Genomic DNA, 15,023 nt, shown 5'->3' on the forward strand with positions numbered 1-15,023 from the left:
CTCTAGTTGGCTGCTTTTGCTCTGTGTGTGAAATTCCTGAAAAGGGCACTGGGTAGAGATCCATTATATAGTTGACTATTGGCTCACCCTGGCTTGGAGATCCTCTGCCCACTTCCCAGGGGAAGGGGCTGCTCACCAATTCTTCATTTCTAGTCCGAGATTCAAGTTGGGCTGTAAATTTAGGACCTCAAATAGAGCACTCTTTGGCCTTGGGCTGATTCTGTCTCTGTTCAAGCCCTCCAGGAGGGGTCATCTCAGCAAGGATCCAGAGCTTATGTATGCCCTCATCTTCTCTCCCCTACTTTTCTTCATCTTGCCACTCTCTGTTCTCTCTTTCATCTTTCCACTTCTTTTCTTCTTCCTCATCTTGACTTTAATCTTATAAATGTTTCCTCCCTGTAATTTCTGAGCCATTTCCCACATGGGTCTGGCTTGCCCATCTGCAACTTCTGTGCAGTCTCTGTGCATTAAACGTTCTCCTAGCTGTTCCCTTTCCTCTCCTTTTTACTATCTTTAACCCTTCGTATGAATTGCTCTTTGCCTCTCCTATCACATTATTTTTGCCTTTGTATAACTTTGGGTAAAGGCTGAGTACTGAAAATAAGGGGGTATCTGTTTTGTGACTTTAGACTTCATAATAATGTTTAGTAAGCATCCTTAAAGTGCTAGACATGTATATATGTTAGTGTTCATACATAGCCATAATCCAATAAGATGGGCATTATGATTTCCATTGCCCATACAAGGAAACTGAGATCAGAAGGTCAGGGAAGTGAAAGGACTTTCCAAGGTCACACAACTAAGGAGCTCAAGAGCTCAGATTTGAATTACAGACTTCAAAGCCTTGTCTATTTCCATTAAATTCCACTGTCCTCAGTGACCTTGGAAAAACCCACCCATCAAAGATGCTGTAAATGGCTAATCTGCATGAGCAGAGTTGGGTCTGTTATCTCTCTGAGCTTTGTAAGGTATATGATTCTCCTGTCTCAGTTTACTAATCTGTGAACCCAAAGGATGGAGAAGGGGAGGGAATCTGGCCTTTCAAGTCCTCTGATTCTAAACTGTCTCCTGCCTCTCTGATGCCTGCTCCAGTTCATTTACTCCTCCAAAATATGTCACCCTGCCTCCCTCAGTCTCTCCTTTGTACCCTTACAATCCGCCACTATCCTCTGCAATGGGGCTTTCTGATTCTCTATGGCCCTTTCTTCAAATATGCTGACATAGTCCATTTATAGAAGTGCACACCAGGAAAAAAGGGCTCCGTTATGTAAGGCAGAGTCTGTGCAAGTCCTTCATGGACCTCTGGTACAAAGGCCTGTCCAATGAGACCAAAACTTTCATTCATTCATTCACTAGCAAACATCCTACCAGGCTCTATATGGGGGTGCAGAGATGGGCAAACACAGCTACTGCCATTACTGAACTGATAATGATGAGAAAGGAATGCAGACATGAGTCACGTAAAAAATTTATTTCAGGTATCAGGCAGGCAGGTGGACATGTGTTTCTTCTATGAGGTATGTCGTGAGTTCTGCTCAGAGAAATCAAAGAAAGTTTCTCAGAGGTGGTGGCATTAGAGCTGAGCCATAAAGAAATAAGAACATGGGACTGGGAATTCAGGCTAAAGCTGGCATTTGAAACTTTTTCCAATTGTTTTCCATCTGAACAAATCATTTTCTTACATTGCAGGGGGTGTCCATTCTCTGGGGTACAGCCTACTTCTCATGAAGAAGATAAAATTTCTAGATAACTTATCAGTCTCCATTACTGTTAGGAGTTGGGCACATGATACAGACTTCACCAATCAGATTTATTTATCTCAGATGTCAAGAAGGAAACTGGAACCAGATATAATCCATCTGGGGCCAAAGTCGCAACATTGGAGGTAGTGACATCCAAGTTTCTTTGCTGCCAGAATTGGTTCTGCATGCTCAGAGTCCTGTGTCATTGGTGCCAACCATGTGAATTGCCCTGTTAATACCTGGTAGTGATTGCAACAATATCTTCACCAGTCCAGTTATGTGTTGTGATTTTGAGTGGTGCTCTTCATTTCTGGTACTCTAAACCAAGATCCAGTATCCTTCTGGTGATTCTATGTAATCTAAGCTCCCTTTACTGAATTCAGTTCCTGCTTAAATTATTCAGCATTGGTTTCTGTTGCTTGCAACCAAGACACCTGCCTGAGAACACAGAAGGTGAAAACAGATGGAGGGCAGAGAGGGTAAATTGGATGATGGGAAATGGAGAATGTATAGTGAGGGAGAGAGGGAGTAAATGAAGACAGTATGGAAAGGCAGACAAGGAGTGCCAGTTTTATGTAGTAGGTGGTGCCAACTCTGGAATGACCACAGGAAAAGAACTCATATTTCTGAACACATGCTCTGTGATTTCAGAACTTTATGTAATATATCAAAGAATGATGACAATTCCTGCCTTGTGGTGGTTGTGAGGCTTCAGAAATTCCTCACAACCCCCTTAAAAGATAGGAGATGGATGTGTTAGTTTTCTATTGCTGTGACAAACTACCTGAGAAAAATCAAACTTAAGGAGGAGTCATTCTGGCTCATGTTATCAGTTAATGGTTGCTGGTCTTCATTGCTTTTATGCCTTTGGGAAGGCAGAACATCAATAGCAGGGAGCTTGTTGTGGAGCTAAGCTGTTTACTTCATGTTGGTCAAGAATCAAAGAAAGACCCATTTGTGTAACAAAGCCCTTCCCGAAGTCCATTTAACCTATGAATCCATCAATGGATTAAACCATTCATGAAGTCAAATCCTTCATGATCCAGTCACTGCCCAAGAGTACCACCTCAGAACACTCCTGCATTAATAACCAAGCCTTCAACGTGTGAGCCATTAAGGGACAATTGATATCCAAGCCACAACAGTATTCAGTAAATCCTAACTATTACTCTGATACATAATGCCAGTAGTAACTGGGGTAGGACTTGTTGTCCCATTTGGTAGATGTGAAATCAGAGGCTCAGGGAAGCTAACATACTTGACTTTGACCATGTGGTGACCAAGAGATGGAACACAAGAAAATCTGACTCTGAATTCCTGTTCTGTCTGCCTTGCACCAGCCCCTCTGCACCCCTCTCCAATATGCTGTAACAGTCCTCTTCACTATTGAAGGCCCAGTCCTGTGGCCATCAGCCCCTACCCTTCTCCCCCTCTGCCCCTTCCTCCCCTTTTCCCTTCCTTACTTTGTTGAGTTACAATTCATTATTGATGTAATGAGTTACATTTTATTGTTTATTAAATTTATTCTTCTTCAGGGCCCACTATACCTCCATTTCTGACTACATTGATGTGAAATTCCCCTTCATTCTGTCTTCTTCCCAATCTCCCCAGAAAAATGTTTCCTCTTGCTTTACCTTTTGTACTTCATATTTGCCTTTCTAGGTAGTTTTGTGATATTTTTCTCTTTCCCCCTTTTTTTTTCAGTCTCATCCATAATCTATTCTGTTTTTCTAAATCCTTTCATCCATTCATACCATGTGAATGAGGCAAACTGGTGTCTAGTGTCATTGGAAAAGCAGGGGTTGGCAATTTTGCTATTTACCTACTGGGTCAGGTCACGTAATAGCATGTGTAGACCTTTAGTTTTCCCATTTGTGAAATGGGGAGAGTAGTACCCACGTCTCAGGTTCATTATGGGAATTAAATGAGACTAGGCGTATGAAACTGTCTAGCACCTATGAGGTTCTCATTAGTGTTGTAAGTGAATCCAATCATCTTATGGTATCTCCCTGCTGGTTTCTCCTCCAGCCTCTTGTTACACAATCCTGGCCACCACTGCACTCTGAAAGGCATACTGATCTCTCTTCTGCTCCTGGAGTATTTTAAGTACTTCCCAACTTCCCAGAGCTCCGCCCTTCTGCCTGCAGAGCTCCTCCACCCTCAGCATGCTCTCCTTCTCCCCATACATACAGCTAATAGCACTTTCCCTATGATGACCCCCCACCAGTCTGTAATCCCCTTTCTGCCCTCTCCCTTATGTCCTTTCATCCCTCCTTTCAAGTTTTTAATTGCACTTATTCCATATTTTACTAATTATCCATTTATTAGTGTATTGTCTGGATATATTTTCCCCACTAAAGCTAGAGCTGTAAGATATCAAAGGCCAAGTGATCTCTATTATCAATGTCTGCCCACCAGCCAGTAGTTAACCGACTCAGGGTAGAGATGCAAAGTAAGCATTTTGCCAACGAAATGATCACATGTTTATTGAGGTCTAACTCTGAGACCGGCACTGTACTGGGTATTAGCCATGCTTCCACAGAAGATAAAAGAGACCTTCCTCTTTAATTCTACAATAAAACATCCCTCCTACTCTCCCTCTCTCTGTTCCTTCATGCTTCCTTCCTTCTTCTTTGTATTTTCTCCTCTTTCCTTCCCGGCTTTACAGGATTCAAGCAATTTCAACAGCCCTTCCTCCTTCAGCCTCAAGATGATCACAAGCACACAAATAAACCATGGTTCAGGACAGGAGAGTGCTATCTTGGGCTCCATCTTGACTCCATCTGAGCTCAACCTCCCATCCATCCTCTTTGTGCCCAGGGATCTCCCCCATTTGTTTTCTGTGGTTTCAATCACTGCCTTCTCTGTAACTCACACCGTCTTTTTAATCCTGCTTTGCTCTCCCCAGCACGTGGACTCCATTCATCACTCAGCACATCCTGTTACCTCTCCTTCCCTTCAGCATCTCAGCCCCCCGCCCAGCCCCACTCTCTCTCTCTCTCTCTCTCTCTCTCTCTCTCTCTCTCTCTCTCTCTCTCTCTTGGCCTCCCCTCTGCCAACTCCTCAGTATCTTGACCTTTGCTGAGCTCAGCTCCATCAGCTGGAATAGGATCAGTGACAAGATTATGGTCAATCTTTACCTTTTATTGTGGCTGGATCTAAAATAGATCACTATAAATATACCTATGACTGCTATCTTAGACTCAGAAACTTCTCCTGGTGATAAAAGTTCAAATTTCTTCTTTTCTCTATTGCTTATAAGTTGGCTGACTTTTTTTTTTTTTTTTTTTTTTTTGGCAAGACTTCTAACCTCTCTTAGCTTCAGGTAATAGGAAGGTTGAATGAGCTTACGGTAGGAATAGATGCACCCAGTGCTGTCTGGCACATAGTAGGTCATCTGTAATAGTGAAAAGGAGCTCATTTCCAGCGGCTTACAGCTATTTATGTGGTCCTTCTGTGACCTCTGCCTGGTTACTTTCGTCTCCATGTCTCATTTCCATTCCCAGAACATTTACGGCAAACTTCTGCCATTGTCTCTAACTTCTCTTTCGTGAAAAATGGAAGAATATTTTAATCACCGTTGTCGTTCTTCATTTCCTCTTGCATCTGTTTGACTGATTTCTGCTTCAATTCAGTACTTCTCTGACTCTTTCCCTTAACAATTCTCAAATTTATTATCTTTTTTTTCTCTCCAGCTCATACCTCTCACTACCTCCCGCTTTCCCTGTCCTCGGTCCTCTAAATCAACCCCTTCTTGTTCTGTGATTTACTACAGTCCTTTCATATCCTTCTTCAGTCGAAATCCTCCCGATGCTCCTTGAGAGCCTCTCTTTCCTCATTCATCCTTTGCATTTCCAAATCTGCTCATCCTTAATTCATCCCCATCATTCATTTGCAAGCACCCAAGTCTCCATACCTCTTTGCCTACTTAATCATTTAATCTACCCTTGTTTCCTTCCTCCTTGGTTACACTGGTCATCTTTCATCATTAACACGTTTTAACGGGTGACGCTCTTTTGGATCTCTTCTTACAAATCTTAATACTGGTGCATTTTGAGGATCCTCTTTCTGGGTCCTGTTGACTCCACCTTTCTGAAATCTATTCCTTCTGGGACCCCGCTTTAGTAAAGATTTTTTTTAAATAGGTCTTCAGTATCTGCTTTGTATTTATTCATCCTGAACCGCTAACTTGGTGCATTCGAACGCATACTGCTGATGAAAAGTGCAAGCTTTATTCTCTGCTCCTGAGCATGGGGCCATTGTCTTCCTGCAGCACATTATTTCATTATTATATTTTGAACTGGCGAAGGCTGTCTCAGTGCGGGGCTGTGATTTCCAAACATTTACTGGATGCCTACTATGTGTTAGGAACAAACCACACTTTTTTTTTCCTTTTTAGTTCTCACAGCTAGTCTGTGAAGTTGGGATTTTAAATCTCTGCTTTATATTTGAAGCATCGAGGACCACAGAAAATGTAGGGCCTAAAATATGCTGAGTGTTTTAATTGGATAAAGTCCTTCCAACTTTGGGGTGGGATGGGGTAGAGATGTAATAGTGTATGAGTTAAGGGTTTCCCACCTTTCAAATAATGATGATGGCAACTGCTTTGGTAGGAGTGATATTTGATATTTGTCTCCCCTGCTGAAATTATGGTTTCAATGAATACAGGACTCCTTATCATTTTTGTTCCCTGCTTGTTACCTGGTATGTCTTAGGCCACCAACGATGATGGTTGCATAAGTAAATGAATGCACGCCCACAGGTCAAAAGCACAAATTCTTGCCCAAGGAAACACTGGTTTTTAATTTCAACTCTGCCATTTAATAACTGCGTGACTTCGAACAGAGTATCGAGAGAGCAGATGTCTTTGAACAGTCTGCGTCTTTAAATTTTGTGGATGTGTGTTGTTGTTTATTATTGTTTTTAGTTTTTACATAATATCATTTAGCAATGCTCAGAGCCAGGCCAACCAGGATTCAAAGCCCAACTTTCCCACGCCCTAGTTTTCATGCCTTAGACAAGTTATCTCCCTAAATATTACTTCTTTGTCTATAACACTGAAGGGTACTCTGTCTTCAGGGCAGGTGCTAGCTTGGCTGATGATGTGAGGTGGAGCCCCCCAAGATAGACTGATTTTAAAGCCTCTGCATGTGTCACACTGCGGGGGCGGGGTGTCTCATTTTCCTGACTTCCAATGCAAAAACTTCTTTCACTGTCCCTTCCATTCTCTTCAAGAACTTTGTGCAAACCTAATTCCCAGGCCCATGCCAGAATGTGTTCAGAGAGGCAGAGGCTACGCCCTTCTCCTGACCCACTTAGCCAGCTGGATTTGATGATAATCCGCAGACTCAGCAAGACTGGGTCTCAGCAGGTTCTCACTGTCCTGAAGGTACAGCTTCACTCCATCTCTTTAAGAGGCTTTCAGTGAAATCCAGAGAAAATTAGGGGAAGTTCCTCCTCTCAGAGCTGGGGCACTGTATTTATTTACTTATTTATTTTTTAACTGAGGCTTTGGTCTTCAGAGAAATAAAACATGGTGTGTGTGGGGGGGTGTGGAATTGAGCTCAAAAGAACCTGCCTTTCCCCTTCCCCATTTTCCTCCTCCCCTCCCCTTCATGGAATATTGCAGAACACTACTTTCCAGGCCTGGGGAATACCATGCCATATTATTTCCCAGGCGAGACTTACAATGGTTCTTGTACTCGTGGAGTTTACTGTCTAAATCAAGGATAGACAAACACAAATAATCCTCAATGAATATTTGATTGAAAGGTTTTCTGGGTGTTTGTTTTTGTGGGGCCGTCTTGGTACCCAGAGCCTCCAGGATGCTCTGGGCAAGTGCTGTACCACTGAGCTACTTCCCTAATCTCTAAAGAACATGGTTCCATGAAACCGAAGTGAGAGAGGAACGAGGGTCAAGTGCATGTTGATTTGAAGAGTGGCAACTGGTTAGAAACCTAGCAGGATGAATAGGAGTTATTATTGCAGAGGGAATTGCGGGCCAAGGAAGCCACAGCACAAAAGGCCACAAGAGGGGCAGGCAAGATTCTGGGAGCCAGACATTTGAAGTCAGTCTGGATACAGAGTTGACCAAGAAGACCGGGAAAGAATGAAACGAGCCTCAGAAATTAGTGTGACTTAAATTATTCAGGCCTATGTAGGCTCTGGTAAGGAGTTTGGATTTAATTCTAATTTAAGTAGAAAGCCACGGGCAATTCTAAGGAAGGGGATGGCAGAGTCAGATATGCATTTTTAAAATGGTACTTTGGCTTTAGGTAGAGAATGGATTTGCATAGAGCGAGAGAGGACAGAGGAGTCTCGCAGCGAGCCTGTCTGGGCTGTCCCAGGTGGACCACTGCAGGATGCACTGTGTGTGTCCCCCCACCCCCAACCTTGGCACGAGGCCTACAGCTTGCTTATGGGAGAGTGGGGAATGCAAAGTCTCTGCTGAGAACAGCTTCTACCTCTCTGGCTCCCACCAAGAGAATGTGCTGATTTATATCTTCCCTGTTGAAACTACTACTTATTGATTCAAATTTTGTATTCTGGGGAAGCCAGGTGGAGCACTTTTCACGAAAATTCTTCAAACATATGAAGAATTTTCCATCTTTCTCCTTTCCAAAGAATGTCTGCTTCTGCTTGTTGCCTCTACTATTCCCTAACTGGATATTAAAGTGAAAACAAAACAAAATCCAACTAGTAACCATTTTTATTCACACACACTTCTTTTCACCTCTAGCAAGAGGGAGCACGGATGGAGGACAAGCTCACAGATTCCAGTATCAGACTCCTTGTTTCAATTCAGATTTTGACTGTGATATTTTGCTGGGTGCTCTTGGAGAAATTACTTGATCTCTCTGAATTTTGGTTTCTTCATTGAGAGTAACAAGAGTACCTCATTATGGAATTGAATGAAGACAGTAGCAGCGTAGAGAGTAAAATCATAAAGTACAGTATCTAGTCTATACCATTAATCGGTATATTATTTACTGATAAATGCCTGTTTTTATCAATATCCTTGAACTCCTTAGTCAAAAGCAACAGTAATGAAATCAAAGTTGCTGCAGGCTTGGTATAAATTGACTTGGCTTAAGGTATTAACTCTGCCATGATGTCATGTATAAAGTGTAAAGTGTTTAATCACTGACCTGATTCTACATCTGGAAAAGGGGGAGAATCATAACTAGCTCATACAGTTACTGCAAAAAAATAAATAAATAAATAAATTCTCTAACTAATAAGAGAGACTGTCCAGCACCAAGATCTGTGCACTTGGCAAATGCTATTTCCCCTTTCTGTGCTTTAACATCATTCCCTTAATGCCTAAGTCTGGGTTCAGCCCCCTCTTTCCTTTGCTCTTAGCACCTTGCTCTTACCTAGAGCAGAAAATGCATCTCATCTTGTTGCATTAAAAGTATTTTCTTGTCTGTCTTCAGCATTAGACGAAGCTGCTTGATGTGCCAGGTACTCTCCCAAGCTGTTTGCAAACATAGCATGTCTCATTCATCAGAGGAACCCTGGGAAGGGGGTAACAATCATCTCCCTTCATACCGATTAAGAAATCAGGCCAGGAGAGACTGAGTCCCTGTGTCAGGTGGCAGGTCTGGCACAGAGCAGGTGCTCACTCACTCTTCCTTGTTGACGCATTGCAGAAGGCTTCCTAAGAGAGTCTTCTTATGACTCTCTCCCCCAAAGAGCTCACTGATTCACATCATTTCGGAGTCGATATTTTCTCCATCACGGCTGCTTCCCTGATGGATGATAGGCTTCCATTCAAAACGTACACTTTACAAGAAAAGGAATTTTTTTTTTTTTTGCCTCTTGTTCACTGGGGTGTACCCTGCTCTCAGGAGAGCCCCTGACCCATAAGAGGTGCTCGGGGAGTTATTTAAGGAATAAATGAATAAATGCAAACATTTATTAATTGCTGAATTTATTTTGTAACTTAGAAGGGCTTATGTTGAACCATACGTTCTTATATGCTTCTGAAAGTTAGTGGCATATTAAATGGGAGGTGGGCCAGCGGGCGAAGAAGACTTAAGAGACCAAGAGAAGATCTCCTTTTGCTCTGCACTGTCTCCTGGGCTCCAGAGAGCATCTCTCCTCTCTCAGCAGCTGGCTAGCAGCTGGAAAAAGCCCCTCTCCTTGGAAGGCAGGAGGGATTCTTGCAGCAGGAGACAGGACAGGGAAGCAGGAGGGAGCTGCGCAGGAAAGAGATATACTGCAGTTGCGGCATTAAAGCCTGGGGCTTGAGATTCCCACTAAGATTCACTGGAAAAAAATAATACTTGAAAAAAAGTGTAATGCCTGGTATTTATCACCTCAGCCTACTGGTGCTTCATTCTGCCTGACATCCATGGAGATTCTTAGTATCTAATATATTGTCTAGCATCCATCCTGCCCATGTACTATGCACCTGTTTTTTTGTTGTTGTTGTTGTTGTTTGTTTGTTTTGTTTTGTTTTGCTTTTAGCTTTAGTTCTTTCCTATTATTCTTTAATTAATTTTGCTGTGTTAGGTTCTGTGTAACACATTAGCATGATATACAAGTCCAAGTCCCCAAATAACCTTTGCGATTGACCCCGTCACTGTTTCTCTGTCTGTAAACTATGCCCCCAACAAAATAAATGTCCTTACTCCTTCAAGCCCATACTCCACATTCCCTGTCCTGGGAATGTCTGGGTGTCTGGATCTTTTCTCTCTGACTAGGATGATGCACACACATACTGTAGCAATCTTCAGGGCCATTTCTGATTCTCATAGTTTACACGGAATATTTTTGTCTTCACATGTCCTTATGCCTTGTGTAAATTATTTATTAAATTGAATATTTTCCACTACATATGCCATTTGCAATCAAAGGCAGTGATGCTTTAGATTTTTGTCCACGAATTATTCACCCCCTTCCTCCTTTCCTTTCTCAAAGCTCACAGATGTTGCTGGGTGCATTGGTGCATACCTATAATCCCAGTGGCTCGGCAGGCTGAGGCAGGAAGATCATGAGTTCAAAGCCAGTTTCAGCAACTTAGCAAGGCCCTAAATAACTCAGCAAGACCCTGTCTCTAAATAAAATATTTTAAAAGGGCTGAGGATGTGGCTCAATGGTTAAGTCCCCCTGGTTCAATCTCCAGAACCAAAACAAAACAAAACAAAAAACATCTCACTGATGTTGAGCATGACCATGTGATGCACAACAGCCAGTGGATATTGGCATCCAGGATGTGGCCATGGCTTATGGAGTTGGTCCTCCTCTTTGTATATCCACTACTGCCCCGAGATGAACATATTCCTTAGATTTCTGGTCCACATAGGGTTAGAAGTATGAGCTCAGATGAGACCTACCCAGCAATTTGGAGGTCAGCCTAGCCATGCCTGCCTAAACCAGGCCACCAGAAACTCTTTGGAGAAGAATAAATGATTGCACTTTAAGCCACTGAGTTTCAGGGAGGTTTTATTACAGAGTGTTTCAGTGGGGATAGCTGACTGATACAAAGCCTTAACTCCTATCCTATGCTCCGAGTTTCTTGAAGTTCATGGCAGTCTGCCTGATCTCATTATACTCAAGCAAAGTTCGAAGGCACATTTCTAATGTATATTTCTTGAGCAGATGAACAGATGAATAAATGAATGATTAAAGAGCTCCAGAGAGGGAGATTCAGGACCCAGGGAGACCAATGCACTCATTAGTTCAATGAGAATTTATTGAATACTTATTTCATGTCAGGCATTGTGCTAGTGGAAGGATATTCTGAGGTAAACAGACTGGACTTGGCTTCTAGGTGCTCCATGGTGACTAGGGGAAAGCTTGAGAACCGGGGATTCATAATGCAGTCCATGTGCAAACTCTGATTATCCTTGAATCACATGCGAGGGCACCAAAGTAATCAGAGGAGTGATAATGGATAGAAAAGCTCAAAAAGATCCTTCTCTCGCTGCAGATTCCCATTATCTCAGGTTAAGAGCAAGTCCCAGACAGATGGGAGGCATTTGCATCCATTTGAAGAAAATGAGTTAGTAGAAGTTGCCCAAGGGGTAAAATAAAAATCTACAGGGATAGGGTTTCGTTGGTCATTTTCTGATTGCTGAGTGACACCTTTGTCCCCTTCCAATATTGCAGAGAGGTTATCAGCATGCTGAGTTGGAATGTCATTATCATCTGTAAATCACAATCCTGGATTCGTGACATCTGGATCCGACAGTGTGACCTCAATGTCCATCAGGACACTGTCTGAACCTTGATAAAATTCACTATCTGTCTTTTTTTTTCATGTCTATTTACCAGTTCTGTCACACTCTCCAGCTTATCCCACCCACTCACTCCAAAGGTGTGGCTAAGGCCACTTGTGTCCACTGCCTTCTATTTCCCCAGAAAGAGCTCCAGGAACCAGGCGCCTGGTGCTGAAGTTCCTAAACCATGGGGAAGACATCAATGGAGCTGAGATTGAAGAGCAGCCTCCCTGGCCCTGGACACAGGCCAATGGGGAGTAAAAGTCATTTAGCATGTGCATTGGTGCTACCTAGGATTTTTGTTTGTGTCTGTGTTTTGAAAGAGCAGGTGGCTGGGACAAATGGACCATCAGGGAGAAAAGGTGACTTTTTTTCAGGACTCAGGGTTCAATATTCCAAAAGGAGCACATGACTTCTTTCCCCACCAAAACTAGCAACTTTCAGCTCCAAAGAATAAGTTGGGACATTTTGCTCCCTTTAAAAATACTACCTTGAAATTTGAGGACAGCAGCCATATGGAAATAAACTTTTAGGTCAGAGAAGACAAATATCAACAGGGATCTATTTTCTAATCACTATGCAACTTAAAGGTGGCACCACATGTGCAGCACTTGGCACAATGTTTAGCATATGGTAGCAACAAAATAATATGTAATAGTGCTATTTATTGAGTACTTATAATATGCCAAGTAGCGTGCTAAATGCTGTGGAAGCCCCTTCTTAATTAGCCCTTTCAACAACTCTAAAAGCTGGGAGCTGTATGCATTGGTATTTATATATAGGAAAGCTAATGTTCAGAAGGATGAAATAAAATTCCTTGTCTGGAGTCTTCCATCTGGTACCCAGTAGCCAGAGTGGGTCCCGTGTAGTCTTACTTCAGAGCTTTTGGTTATAACCTTTATTCTGCATTCTCAGAGTTAAGATGAAACTTCATAATGAAAGCTAGCAACATCATCACGTCATCCCTTTTGAAAATTATAATTATAATCATGAGATGCCATACCAAGAATTATTAGGTGCCTCACTTCATGAGGGCAGGTTTCTGGAATATTATTACTAAAAAGAAATCGTTGACTGAAATGTGCAGATTTAAGAATAAGTGCAGTCTTTGCTGCCAAACTGTGAGAGATGGGTAAAAAGGACAGGGAAGATTTTTAGCGTCCAAAAGCCTTGGTTCTGACTTCATCCCTTGGTAGCCCAGGTCAGGTCCTTCCTGAGTCAATTGGACAGCCGAGTGAGGCAGATTGTGTTGTGGTCTCAGTTCCTCCCCTCTCTCATGTGTCTGTAACTTCTGCCATGTGACTTTGCAGATTCTCTCACTGAGGAGGTGGAGTCTATTTCCCATGCCTTCAGTCAAGGCTTGTCCATGTGACTTATTTTAATCAACAGAATGAGGTGAAGTGGTGATAGGCCAGTTCTGAGTCCTGTGTATTTCTACTTACTGCCTTGTGCTTCTATTGTCATAAAGATAAGCACATGCCTGGACCAGATTATTAGTCCCAGGACAATGAGGACATGTGGAGCAAATATTTCCCAGTTCACATGTCCCTCTAAGAGCCTAGCCCATCCTAGAGCTGAATCCCAGCTGACTGACAGAACCATGGGTAAGCCCAGCCCAGATCAGTAGAACTCCAACCAAGTCTCTGACACCTGAGCTCTCATTATTGATAATTAGTATTTTAAAAGGCACTTCATAGGGGCTGGGGATATGGCTCAGTTGGAAGAGTGTTTGCTTTGTATGCACAAGGCCCTGGGTTCAATCCCCAGCACCACATCCCCATACACAAGACACTTCATTTTAGGGTAATTTTTCACACAGTAACACGGAACTGCTACAGAACATTGTCATGCACTTGCCCAGGGGTGGGTATATTGCAGCTGTTCTTCTTCACACCTCTCTAATCAGTCAGAAAAGGCCCAGTTCAGCCCAGTGAAAAGTCACAAAGCTATGTGATAAGTGAGCACCCATTCAAAGGTGGAGGAAGTAAGCTCAAGGATACAGTTTGTCACCGCCATTTATCAAGCCCACTTTGGCTCCTTGCTGAGGATAGGGAAGTCAGAGCCAGAATATGTTCCTCCTGCACCCAGGATCACGCAGCTCCCCCCTCGATGCATGGGTGGCCGGCAGCCTCCAGCAAGTTTTCCCAGCGATTATTTTCATTGCCGCAATTGGTTATTTCTATGTCAAAGTCACTTCCTCTCTTTGCTACAGATTTTTCATTTCCGTAAAAATGACAGTGTCTGATTTAGCTCTCAGAAAAGGATAGGGAGGTTGGGCAGGGGTGGAAATATGGAGGAGAAAGGCAAGGGAGGAAAGGAACAAAATTACTCACCAAAATGGGCTTTACAATTGGGAAGCACTAATGAAATTCAAAATAACAACAATAATTATGTTTCCACGGCCGAAGCCTTGTGTTATTCAACATGAATATTCATTCTCATGTTATCTTCCCAAGGAGTAAAACTGAGGGAAGCAGAGTGTGCACACAGTGTGGCTTTGCCCGTGTGTGTTTTTCCCCTGCTCTGCTTCTATTTTTACCCACACAAGACAGGCCCTGGTTTGAGAATGTCTGCATTCCAATATTTTTTGCAACTGTGATTTGTGTCTCTCTGGGTGTCCGCGCACAACACCTTATGTAGGAGATGCTTAAAACATCAATAAGACGTAAGTTAGGAAGAAGTATGTGTGCATGGGAGGGGCTGAAACAACTCTTTATAGCTGCTAAATGGTCACAGGCGGAATATCACTTTGACTTAGAGCTCCGCAGCTTGGAATGTGTACAAGGGAATCCAATGCATCTTTTATCAATGGGCTGGAAGATTAGGAGGTTATTGCTAAGTTATCAATAGAGGAGTGCAATTTGCTGTATTAAGTGGTCTTCAATTGGCTCCTAAGCTCAGAAGCTACGTGTGTTCATCAACAGACTGTTCAATGCACTGTGGTTGTAGGTATAGTGTATGAGTCTGCAAAGGCTGCCATAACAAAATTCACATGTCAGGTGATTTAAACATCAGAAATTATTATCCTACAGTTCTGGAAGCTAGAAGTCCAAGA

At 42.7% G+C, this 15,023-nt stretch overlaps 1 non-coding gene across 1 annotated transcript; it reads left to right on the forward strand.

Annotated features, from left to right (window-relative positions):
* Nucleotides 1-13,670: 13,670 nt before the first annotated feature.
* Trnat-ugu (transfer RNA threonine (anticodon UGU)) lies at nucleotides 13,671-13,748 on the forward strand. Its single transcript has one exon. It is a non-coding gene; the product is annotated as a tRNA-Thr (tRNA).
* The last annotated feature ends 1,275 nt before the right edge of the window (nucleotides 13,749-15,023 follow it).

This window comes from Ictidomys tridecemlineatus, chromosome 4, assembly GCF_052094955.1.
Source record: "Ictidomys tridecemlineatus isolate mIctTri1 chromosome 4, mIctTri1.hap1, whole genome shotgun sequence".
Classification (NCBI taxonomy): Eukaryota; Metazoa; Chordata; class Mammalia; order Rodentia; family Sciuridae; genus Ictidomys; species Ictidomys tridecemlineatus.